This window comes from Balaenoptera acutorostrata, chromosome 16 (genome assembly GCF_949987535.1).
Source record: "Balaenoptera acutorostrata chromosome 16, mBalAcu1.1, whole genome shotgun sequence".
Taxonomy (NCBI): Eukaryota; Metazoa; Chordata; class Mammalia; order Artiodactyla; family Balaenopteridae; genus Balaenoptera; species Balaenoptera acutorostrata.
In genome coordinates this window covers 76,533,127-76,545,555 of record NC_080079.1, presented here as the reverse complement: position 1 = coordinate 76,545,555, position 12,429 = coordinate 76,533,127, and the positions used below count along the sequence as shown (strand labels likewise).

The following is a 12,429-nucleotide window of genomic DNA, read 5'->3' as shown; positions in this document are numbered from 1 at the left end:
AGCAAATAAAAGCAATTAAACAATTTTTAAAAAGAAGGAAAAAGAAAGTATCCACCATAAGGCAATGTTCTGAAGGTTTTCAAAATTTTCTGTATGCTGAAAAAGTAGAATCAGCATAAAAGGGAGAGTAATATACTAAAAAAAAAAAGGGTAATTCATACAATTGATCATAAAGGGTTGTGTGCTGATGCAAGCATGTAAAATCCCAATAGATAAACAGACAAGAAATATGTAACAGATGATTCACAAAAGAGGAAAGAGAAGTATTAAATCCATGGGGGAGGGCTTCCCTTGTAGCACAGTGGTTGAGAATCTGCCTGCCAATGCAGGGGACACGGGTTCGAGCCCTGGTCTGGGAAGATCCCACATGCCATGGAGCAACTAGGCCCGTGAGCCACAACTACTGAGCCTGCGCGTCTGGAGCCTGTGCTCTGCAACAAGAGAAGCCGCGACACTGAGAGGCCCCCGCACCGCGATGAAGAGTGGCCCCCACTCGCCGCAGCTAGAGAAAGCCCACGCCCAGAAACGAAGACCCAACACAGCCAAACAAATTAAATAAATAAATAAAGTGTAAAACTTATTTAAAAAAAAAAAATCCATGGGGGAAAAGTTTTACCTTGCTAATGATTAAGAAATGTAAATTGGGACTTCCCTGGTGGTCCAGTGGTAAAGAATCCACCTTCCAATGCAAGGGACATGGGTTCGATCCCTGGTCGGGGAACTACGTGCTGCGGGGCAACTAAGCCCGCGCACCACAACTACTGAGCTCTCGCGCCTCAACAAGAGAGCCTGCGTGCGGCAAACTACAGAGCCCATGCACCCTTGAGCCCGCGCGCCACAGCTAGAGAGAGAAAACCCATACGCCACAACGAGAGAGAAGCCCACGCACCGCAACGAAGACCCAACGCAGCCAAAATTAAATAAATAAAATATTTTTTAAAAAAGAAATGTAAATTCAAGCAATGAAACTATTTTCAACAAACCTAGCAAAAAATAAAGTCCTAACACTCAAAGACTGAAAGGTTGGGTTAGTTCTTGACTGTATAATCCTACTCATGGGAATTTGTCAGCAGGCAATAATTTAAAAATAAAAACAAAATTGCATTTACAAAGATTCTATATAATAGCATTTTTTTTGTAATAGAGCAACTCTGGAAACCATAAAAGTTCCCAGCTGGACAGGAACTATTAAGTAAACCAGAAAGATGCAGTCATTAAAATATTGTAGCTATAATACTTAATAAAATTACTTACAGAATAATGCTAAGATTTCTAAAAATTGAACCAAATTGTACATGACACAACTACAGAGGAATCATATCTATGGCTAGACAAAGATTGAATAAGGACACAAAGAAATGAAAAACATTTGTGGATAACAGGGTTATGTACAAAAATCTTTTAAATGATAATCTGAACTAAATGAAAGTTCAAATATGGGACTAAAATAGAGCATGTGGAAAGAATTCTACAGAAATATAGGATATTTTATCACAATTTATATTCAGGTTTTATAACAATTTTTAGTAAAAATCTCTAGAAGAATTTAATAAAATATTAATCATATTGCTGTATGTAATGACTGTTGTCAGGGTTTCCAAGAGATTCAAAACAGATCTTTAGACACATTAAATTTCAGCATTCAGCACTGCATCATGGCAATGATACCTTACTTTCAGGGAAATCTAAGTATGCCTATAAAACAGCTGTAGAGCAGAAGCAAGAAGAACTACAATCCTGCAGCCTGTGGAACAAAAACCACATTCACAGAAACACAGACAAGATGAAAAGGCAGAGGGCTATATACCAGATGAAGGAACAAGATAAAACCTCAGAAAAACAACTAAATGAAGTGGAGATAGGCAATCTTCCAGAAAAAAAATTCAGAATAATGATAGTGAAGATGATCCAGGACCTCGGAAAAAGAATGGAGGCAAAGATTGAGAAGATGCAAGAAATGTTTACCAAAGACCTAGAAGAATTAAAGAACAAACAAACAGAGATGAACAATACAATAACGGAAATGAAAACTACCCTAGAAGGAATCAATAGCAGAATAACTGAGGCAGAAGAATGGATAAGTGACCTGGAAGACAAAATGGTGGAATTCACTGCTGTGGAACAGAATAAAGAAAAAAGAATGAAAAGAAATGAAGACAGCCTAAGAAACCTCTGGGACAATATTAAACGCAACAACATTCACATTACAGGGGTCCCAGAAGGAGAAGAGAGAGAGAAAGGACCAGAGAAAATATTTGAAGAGATTACAGTCGAAAACTTCCCTAACATGGGAAAGGAAATAGCCACCCAAGTCCAGGAAGCGCAGAGAGTCCCATACAGGATAAACCCAAGGAGAAACACGCCGAGACACACAGTAATCAAATTGGCAAAAATTAAAGACAAAGAAAAATTATTGAAAGCAGCAAGGGAAAAACAAAAAATAACATACAAGGGAACTCCCATAAGGTTAACAGCTGATTTCTCAGCAGAAACTCTACAAGTCAGAAGGGAGTGGCATGATATACTTAAAGTGATGAAAGGGAAGAACCTACAACCAAGATTACTCTACCCGGCAAGGATCTCATTCAGAGTTGATAGAGAAATCAAAAGCTTTACAGACAAGCAAAAGCTAAGAGAATTCAGCACCACCAAACCAGCTCTACAACAAATGCTAAAGGAACTTCTCTAAGTGGGAAACACAAGAGAAGAAAAGGACCTACAAAAACAAACCCAAAACAATTATGAAAATGACCATGGGAACATACATATCAATAATTACCTTAGGGGCTTCCCTGGTGGCGCAGTGGTTGAGAATCCGCCTGCCAATGCAGGGGACACGGGTTCGAGCCCTGGTCTGGGAAGATCCCACATGCCGTGGAGCAACTAGGCCCGTGAGCCACAATTGCTGAGCCTGCGCGTCTGGAGCCTGTGCTCCGCAACAAGAGAGGCCATGATAGTGAGAGGCCTGCGCACTGCGATGAAGAGTGGCCCCCACTTGCCGCAACTAGAGAAAGCCCTCGCACAGAAACGAAGACACAACACAGCCATAAATAAATAAATAAATAAAATTAAAAAAAAAAAATAATTACCTTAAATGTGAATGGATTAAATGCTCCAACCAAAAGACACGGGCTTGCTGAATAGATACAAAAACAAGACCCATATATATGCTGTCTACAAGAGACCCACTTCAGACCTAGGGACACATACAGACTGAAAGTGAGGGGATGGAAAAAGATATTCCATGAAAATGGAAATCAAAAGAAAGCTAAAGTAGCAATACTCGTATCAGATAAAATAGACTTTAAAATAAAGAATGTTACAAGAGACAAGGAAGGACACTATATAACGATCAAGGGATCAATCCAAGAAGAAGATATAACAATTGTAAATATATATGCACCCAACATAGGAGCACCTGAATACATAAGGCAACTGCTAACAGCTATAAAAGAGGAAATCAACAGTAACACAATAATAGTGGGGGACTTTAACACCTCACTTACACCAATGGACAGATCATCCAAAATGAAAATAAAAAAGGAAACAGAAGCTTTAAATGACACAATAGACCTGATAGATTTAATTGATATTTATAGAACATTCCATCCAAAAACAGCAGATTACACTTTCTTCTCAAGTGCGCACGGAACATTCTCCAGGATAGATCATATCTTGGGTCACAAATCAAGCCTCAGTAAATTTAAGAAAACTGAAATCATATCAAGCATCTTTTCTGACCACAACGCTATGAGATTAGAAATGAATTACAGAGGAAAAAAAGTAAAAAACACAAACACATGGAGGCTAAACACTACGTTACTAAATAACCAAGAGATCACTGAAGAAATCAAAGAGGAAATAAAAAAATACCTAGAGACAAATGACAATGAAAACATGACAATCCAAAACCTATGGGATGCAGCAAAAGCAGTTCTAAGAGGGAAGTTTATAGCTATACAAGCCTACCTCAAGAGACAAGAAAAATCTCAAATAAACAATCTAACCTCACACCTAAGGGAACTAGAGAAAGAAGAACAAACAAAACCCAAAGTTAGCAGAAGGCAAGATATCATAAAGATCAGAGCAGAAATAAATGAAATAGAAACTAAGAAAACAATAGCAAAGATCAACAGAACTAAAAGCTGGTTCTTTGAGAAGATAAACAAAATTGATAAACCATTAGCCAGACTCATCAAGAAAAAGAGGGAGAGGACTCAAATCAATAAAATTAGAAATGAAAAAGGAGAGGTTACAACAGACACTGCGGAAATACAAAGTATCCTAAGAGACTACTACAAGCAACTCTATGCCAACAAAATGGACAACCTGGAAGAAATGGACAAATTCTTAGAAAGGTATAACCTTCCAAGACTGAACCAGGAAGAAATAGAAAATATGAACAGACCAATCACAAGTAACGAAATTGAAACAGTGATTAAAAATCTTCCAACAAACAAAAGTCCAGAACCAGATAGCTTCACAGGTGAATTCTATCAAACATTCAGACAAGAGCTAACACCCATCCTTCTCAAACTCTTCCAAAAACTTGCAGAGGAAGGAACACTCCCAAACTCATTCTATGAGGCCACCATCACCCTGATACCAAAACCAGACAAAGATACTACAAAAAAAGAAAATTACAGACCAATATCACTGATGAATATAGATGCAGAAAACCTCAACAAAATACTAGCAAACAGAATCCAACAACACATTAAAAGGATCATACACCATGATCAAGTGGGATTTATCCCAGGGATGCAAGGATTCTTCAATATTCACAAATCAATCAATGTGATACACCATATTAACAAACTGAAAAATAAAAACCATATGATCATCTCAACAGATGCAGAAAAAGCTTTTGACAAAATTCAACACCCATTTATGATAAAAACTCTCCAGAAAGTGGGCATAGAGGGAACCTACCTCAACATAATAAAGACCATATACGACAAACCCACAGCAAACATCATTCTCAATGGCGAAAAACTGAAAGCATTTCCTCTAAGATCAGGAACGAGACAAGGATGTCCACTCTCACCACTATTATTCAACACAGTTTTGGAAGTCCTAGACACGGCAATCAGAGAAGAAAAAGAAATAAAAGGAAGACAAATTGGAAAAGAAGAAGTAAAACTGTCACTGTTTGCAGATGACATGATACTATACATAGAGAAGCCTAAAGATGCCACCAGAAAACTACTAGAGCTAATCAATGAATTTGGTAAAGTTGCAGGATACAAAATTAATGCACAGAAATCTCTTGCATTCCTATACACTAATGATGAAAAATCTGAAAGAGAAATTAAGGAAACACTCCCATTTACCATTGCAACAAAAAGAATAAAATACCTAGGAATAAACCTACCTAGGGAGACAAAAGACCTGTAGGCAGAAAACTATAAGACACTGATGAAAGAAATTAAAGATGATACCAACAGATGGAGAGATATACCATGTTCTTGGATTGGAAGAATCAATATTGTGAAAATGACTCTACCACCCAAAGCAATCTACAGATTCAATGCAATCCCTATCAAATTACCAATGGCATTTTTTACAGAACTAGAACAAATTATCTTAAAATTTGTATGGAGACACAAAAGACCCCGAATAGCCAAAGCAGTCTTGAGGGAAAAAAACGGAGCTGGAGGCATCAGACTCCCTGACTTCAGACTATATTACAAAGGTACAATAATCGAGATAATATGGTACTGGCACAAAAACAGAAACATAGATCAATGGAACAAGTTAGAAAGCCCAGAGATAAACCCACGCACCTATGGTCAACTAATCTATGACAAAGGAGGCAAGGATATACAATGGAGAAAAGACAGTCTCTTCAATAAGTGGTGCTGGGAAAACTGGACAGCTACATATATAAAAGAATGAAATTAGAACACTCCCTAACACCATACACAAAAATAAATTCAAAATGGATTCGAGACCTAAATATAAGACCAGACACTATAAAACTCTTAGAGGAAAACATAGGAAGAACACTCTGACATAAATCACAGAAAGATCTTTTTTGATCCACCTCCTAGAGTAATGGAAATAAAAACAAAAATAAACAAATGGGACCTAATGAAACTTCAAAGCTTTTGCACAGCAAAGGAAACCATAAACAAGATGAAAAGACAACCCTCAGAATGGGAGAAAATATTTGCAAACGAATCAACGGACAAAGGATTAATCTCCAAAATATATAAACAGCTCATGCAGCTCAATATTAAAGAAACAAACAACCGAATCCAAAAATGGGAAGGAGACCTAAATAGACATGTCTCCAAAGAAGATATACAGATGGCCAAGAAGCACATGAAAAGCTGCTCAACATCACTAATTATTAGAGAAATGCAAATCAAAACTACAATGAGGTATCAACCTCACACCAGTAAGAATGGGCATCATCAGAAAATCTACAAACAACAAATGCTGGAGAGTGTGGAGAAAAGGGAACCCTCCTGCACTGTTGGTGGGAATGTAAATTGATACAGCCACTATGGAGAACAGTATGGAGGGTCCTTAAAAAACTAAAAATAGAATTACCATATGATCCAGCAATCCCACTACTGGGCGTATACCCAGAGAAAACCATAATTCAAAAAGACACATGCACCCCAAAGTTCATTGCAGCACTATTTACAATAGCCAGGTCATGGAAGCAACCTAAATGCCCATCGACAGACGAATGGATAAAGAAGTTGTGGTACATATATACAATAGAATATTACTCAGCCATAAAAAGGAACGAAATTGAGTCATTTGTTGAGACGTGGATGGATCTAGAGACTGTCATACAGAGTGAAGTAAGTCAGAAAGAGAAAAACAAATATCGTATATTAACACATGTATGCGGAACCTATACAAATGGTACAGATGAACCGGTCTGCAGGGCAGAAGTTGAGACAGAGATGTAGAGGACATATGTATGGACACCAATGGGGGGAAAGCAGCAGGGGGGTGGGGATGGTGGTGTGCTGAATTGGGCGATTGGGATTGACATGTATACACTGATGTGTATAAAATGGATGACTAATGAGAACCTGCTGTTTAAAAAAATAAATAAAATTAAATTTAAAAATTAAAAAAAAACCCCAGCTATAAATGTTAATATCATCATTTGATCATGTTACAGAATAAATGATGAAATACATGAATTACCAAAAATTGTATGATAAACACTATTTTGGCTTACACCCTTTAACTCTTTTAAACAAATGAAACTTCCCGAGAAGTCACCATAATTAAAGAGGATGAAAATAATACTGATGATAAATTTTGTCAATATAAACATATATACATTTTCTTCTGGGAGGTGGGTCTACAGAGATTACCAGATTGTAAAAGGAACCTGGAATCTCGGAAAGTCAGAGGTGATGTCAGGGCAAAAAGAAGGGGCCCGGGGCTTCCCTGGTGGCGCAGTGGTTGAGAATCCGCCTGCCAATGCAGGGGATACGGGTTCGAGCCCTGGTCTGGGAGGATCCCACATGCCGCGGAGCAACTAGGCCCGTGAGCCACAATTACTGAGCCTGCGCATCTGGAGCCTGTGCTCCGCAACGAGAGAGCCCGCGATAGTGAGAGGCCCGCGCACCGCGATGAAGAGTGGCCCCCGCTTGCCACAACTAGAGAAAGCCCTCGCACAGAAACGAAGACCCAACACAGCCATAAATAAATAAATAAATAAATATTAAAAAAATATATATTAAAAAAAAAAAAAAAAAAAAAAAGAAGGGGCCCGGAGGTCGTGAGAAACCCCAGAGAGGGTGGTGTCCTGGAAAGCAGTGGACAACCGTGTCCAGGGCTGTGAAAGCCCGGAAGGTGACAGCTGAGTTTGGCCAGTGAATCTAGCAACCGGGAAGTGACCCTGCTAGAAGCAGCTGGGGTGGGGCTGTGGGACAAGCTCCAGAGAGTGAGAGGAGAGTGAGCTCAGACTCCTCTCGTCTGCAGGAGATCCAATGGAAAGGAGAGAGGAGGCATGGAAAGGGCAGATGTTTTAAGATGGGAGAAAGTACCAAACTTACATGAGACAAAAATAACCCAATGGAGAGGGGGAAATTGTCGATGCAGGAAATTAAATTCTCTGTTGCAGCAGAATCAGGTCCTGAGTCTGTCTGCTGTGATATCAGAGGATCACTGGCTACCAGAAGCTGCCTAGAAAATATTTCGTTTTCTTTTCACACAGAAAAGGCTCCTAGTGTGAAGAACACAGTTCTGTTTTAACAAACACATTTCTATCACTCAGCTAAAGAGATTAAATGTACTAGCCTCGTTTTTATAGATATATTTTTTTAATTTTTAATTTTTGGCTGCGTTGGGTCTTTGTTGCTGCGCGCGGGCTTTCTCTAGTTGCGGTGAGCGGGGGCTACTCTTGGTTGTGGTGCGCGGGCTTCTCATTGCGGTAGCTTCTCTTGTTGCAGAGCACGGGCTCTAGGCACACGGGCTTCAGTAGTTGCAGCACACGGGCTCAGTAGTTGCAGTACATGGGCTCCAGAGCGCAGGCTCAGTAGTTGTGGCGCACGGGCTTAGCTGCTCCGCAGCGTGTGGGATCTTCCCCAAGCAGGGCTCAAACCCGAGTACCCTGCACTGGCAGGAGGATTCTTAACCACTGCGCCACCAGGGAAGTCCCTAGCCTCTTTTTTCTTTTTTTTAAGTTCAAACGGATCTACCTAAGAGATTACCTAGTCTAGGACTTCTCAAACTCAACCTGAAAAGCAGTCAGTCACCTGGAAAGCTTACTGGAACCCACCCCAAGGTGTGCACGCAGTGGGACTGGACTGGGGCCCAGGTTCTGCTGTTTAAAACAATGTGCCAGGGGATTCTGATGCAGGGGGGCCTCATGTCCCACTTTAAGAAACTCTGATCTAATCCAATCCTGTTTCAGTTGGGGATACTGGGGTAACAATCACAGAGGTAACACAGCCAAGACTTGGATTCCTAACTACCAGTGCACTATCCTTTCCTGCGTTTCTGTCTTTATTCTCCTCACTACCACAAATTTTAGTAGTTATTAGATCCATCAGTAGATATTACTGTTATTTAGTAAAGAAATATATATCTCAAAAAGAGAAATATATATCTAACTAGATCATAATTTTAAAATATTTTTGATTACTTCAATGTGACTAAGTTTCCTCTGTAATGCAATGTAGTTTTTTCCCCTGCTTTTGAAAAGATTATGTTATGCCTCCAAAAAGGACACACAACATAAAAAAAGTCCTGGTCTAGTGTGTATTCCACAGAAGAAGTAGAATCTGAGTTAGACCTTGAAACATGAGTAGGAGCTGGATGAAAAAGTGGTGGTACTTGTCCTACAATAAGCATCAAACAGGATCCTACATGAAAATCCCTACGAGAATAGAGAAAGCACAGCAAAAGCAGTACTACTGAAAATAAAACATTTCTAGAACCATAACAATTTAAATAAAATATTATGTTTTAAACAAAGGTGCTTCACCCACAATGTTCGCCGCAGCACTACACTACGATAGCTAAGACATGGAATCAACCTAAATGTCCATCAACAGATGAATGGATAAAGAAGATGTGGTGTGTATGTGTGTGTACAAACACACACACACACACACTGAAATATTACTCAGCCATAAAAAAGAATGAAAATAATGCCATTTGCAGCAACATGGATGGACTTAGAGATTATCACACTAAGTGAAGTAAGCCAGACAGGGACAAATATCATATGATATCACTTATACATAGAATCTAAAAAAAAAATGATACAATGAACTTATTGACAAAACAGAAATAAACCCACAGACATAGAAAACAAACTTATGGTTGGTTACCAATGGGGAAAGGGTGAGGGGAGAGGGATAAATTAGGAGTGTGGAATTAACATATACACACTACTATATATGAATAGATAAACAACAAGGTCCTGCTGTATGGCACAGGAAACTCTACCCAATATTTTGAAATAACCTATAAGGGAAAAGAATCTGAAAAAGATTATACATACATACATATACATACATACATACATATATATATATATATATATATATAAAACTGAATCGCTTCGCTGTACACCTGAAACTAACACGATATTGTAAATCAACTATACTTTAATAAATATAAAATAAAAATAAACAAAGGTGTTTCTTACGAAGTAAATCACAAAGATGACTTGTAGGTTGTCTCGTTTAATTTTCCATTATGACAGCACACAGTCCAATCTTGTGTTTACTGACAACTAAACCTTATGAATGTTAAACACTTTACATGTACAAGGCTGAACTAAATCCTAAGGTATGTTGTTAGGTGTCGGAAAAATAATTCCAGACAATTTAGAACACTCGTTTATGTACCTCATCTATCTAAATGTATACAAACAAATGAGTTTTGCATCTAAGAGACTGTTCCTAGAGTCTCACGTTTATGAAACAGGCTTTGGCTTATGAAACAGTGAAATCTGAAATTTCAGTGAAATGAAATTATGAAATTTATGAAATAGTATTAGTTTTCCTTAAAGGAGTAACACTGGGGGGTGGAAATAGAAATAGGAAAATGTATTGTTCAAATATTATGTGACTGAAATGTAAAAATAAGTATGAGAGCACAAATTTTAAAACTAGCACATTTATAATAAATGAAAAAACAACAATGCAAAAGAAATACCATGGTTTTCATTTCTGTCCTAAATTTATAACAGTGGTAATGAACAATTCAAGAAGAGACCTTAGTTGCTGTTTAGTTTGGCTGCAGGCAGAAGAAAGAAGTCAGGAATGGTGTTAGGTGGGTGCAAAGGAGATGCTGTGCCCTTTACAGATCAAAGGATGACATCAAAGGTCAGTCTCCTCTGCAACATTCCTGGCAGGCTTCTCGGAAAAACAAACAGCCCAGAAAATAAAAAATGCTAGCTGAAGGAGTGCCCATCAATAGCAGTAAATCTTCAAAGACAAACTAATAATTCAAAGATTCCACTGAGATCTTAGATTATTATCAAGATGTTGCATCTGAACACTGAAATCCTGAACCCTACCTAAAAGAGAAAAAACTGGGGGAGGGGAGGAAGTGAAGGGGGAGAGTCCAAAATGTTTTCTCTTGTAAGCATTCGGCTTGTTCAAGTTCCTGCCTCCTTCGGCCCACCAATTACATATGCAGCTAGGAAAGTCCACATCCCAACCACGGCTCTTGCAGAAATGAAAGACTCTCACGAAGCACTATAATCAAGATTCAGTCTGCCCAACAGAGTTGTCAGATAAAATTCAGGTGTCCAGTTAAATCTGGATTTCAGATAAACAATCTGAAATTTGTTATATACTTAAAATTCTTCATTATAAGTATGTATGATGCATGTCCCATACTTATACCAATAAATGATTTACTGCTTATCTGAAATTCAAATTTCACCATGCATTTTGTATTTTTATTTGCTGAATCTGGCAATACTACTCAAAGGTAAAAGGGTCCCCAACAGATTCCAAAACTCCTATAGTAAGTATCTTTCTTATTGGGGCTTGTTTAGATGCTGGGAAAGACTGGGTCTCTGGGGAGTTTCTAATAAATGTCGTTGACCTTGATATCCTGTTTGTTACAGGCATGCATAGAGCCTTTTCAGCAACACTGCATAACTAACCATTCACCACGAGAGGAGAAATATTCACTCTAATTTAACGTACATCGCTGTAATAGCTAAAGAATTGACCTGGTGAACTCATTTTCCCAACAGAAAAAAAAAAAGCTCAGTAGATAAGCATCTTTTTGCACACTGCTTCTGAATGTCACAATTCCTATTTTGCCCTGATTCATGGGAAACTTCCCAAAATGAAATATGTCTCTTCAGATTTTACAGATTCACCCTGCCTGTATCCTATCAGCACATTTAGTGATTTCTTAAAAAATTATCCTATCACTTTATACCATACCAGAATATTTTATTTTCTTTATTTTTATTAATTTTTATTGGAGTATAGTTGCTTTATAATGTTTTGTTAGTTTCTGCTGTTTAGCAAAGTGAATCAGGTATATGTATACATATATCCACTCTTTTTTAGATTTCCTTCCCATTTAGGTCACCACAGAGCATTGAGTAGATAGAGTTCCATGTGCTATACAGGAGGTTCTCATTAGTTATCTATTTCATACATAGTAGTGTATATATGTCAATCCCAATCTCCCAGTTCATCCTACCACCCCCTAGGAGAATATTTTATACTGATGCATTAATGCTCATTTAAGAACCTCACCTCAGAACACTTTCCAACAATCTTATGACGCACAGAGGATAAGTAAATCGAGGGGCTTCCATTTGTTAAGTGAGCCAGTGTTGTGGACACGGTCTGGACACCATGTCCCCTCTGACACCAAATATTAAACTCCATTCATGGTGCTGAAGAAAAGTAAGATTTTAAGATTTCTTGCTCAACAGAAAAGAGAAATCATACAATTACTTAGAAA

General features: G+C 38.2%; 1 protein-coding gene across 4 annotated transcripts in view; it reads right to left on the bottom strand.

Annotated features, from left to right (window-relative positions):
- TBCE (tubulin folding cofactor E) overlaps positions 1-12,429 on the bottom strand; it is a 121,243-nt gene that overhangs the window by 24,062 nt on the left and 84,752 nt on the right. The window lies entirely within an intron of this gene.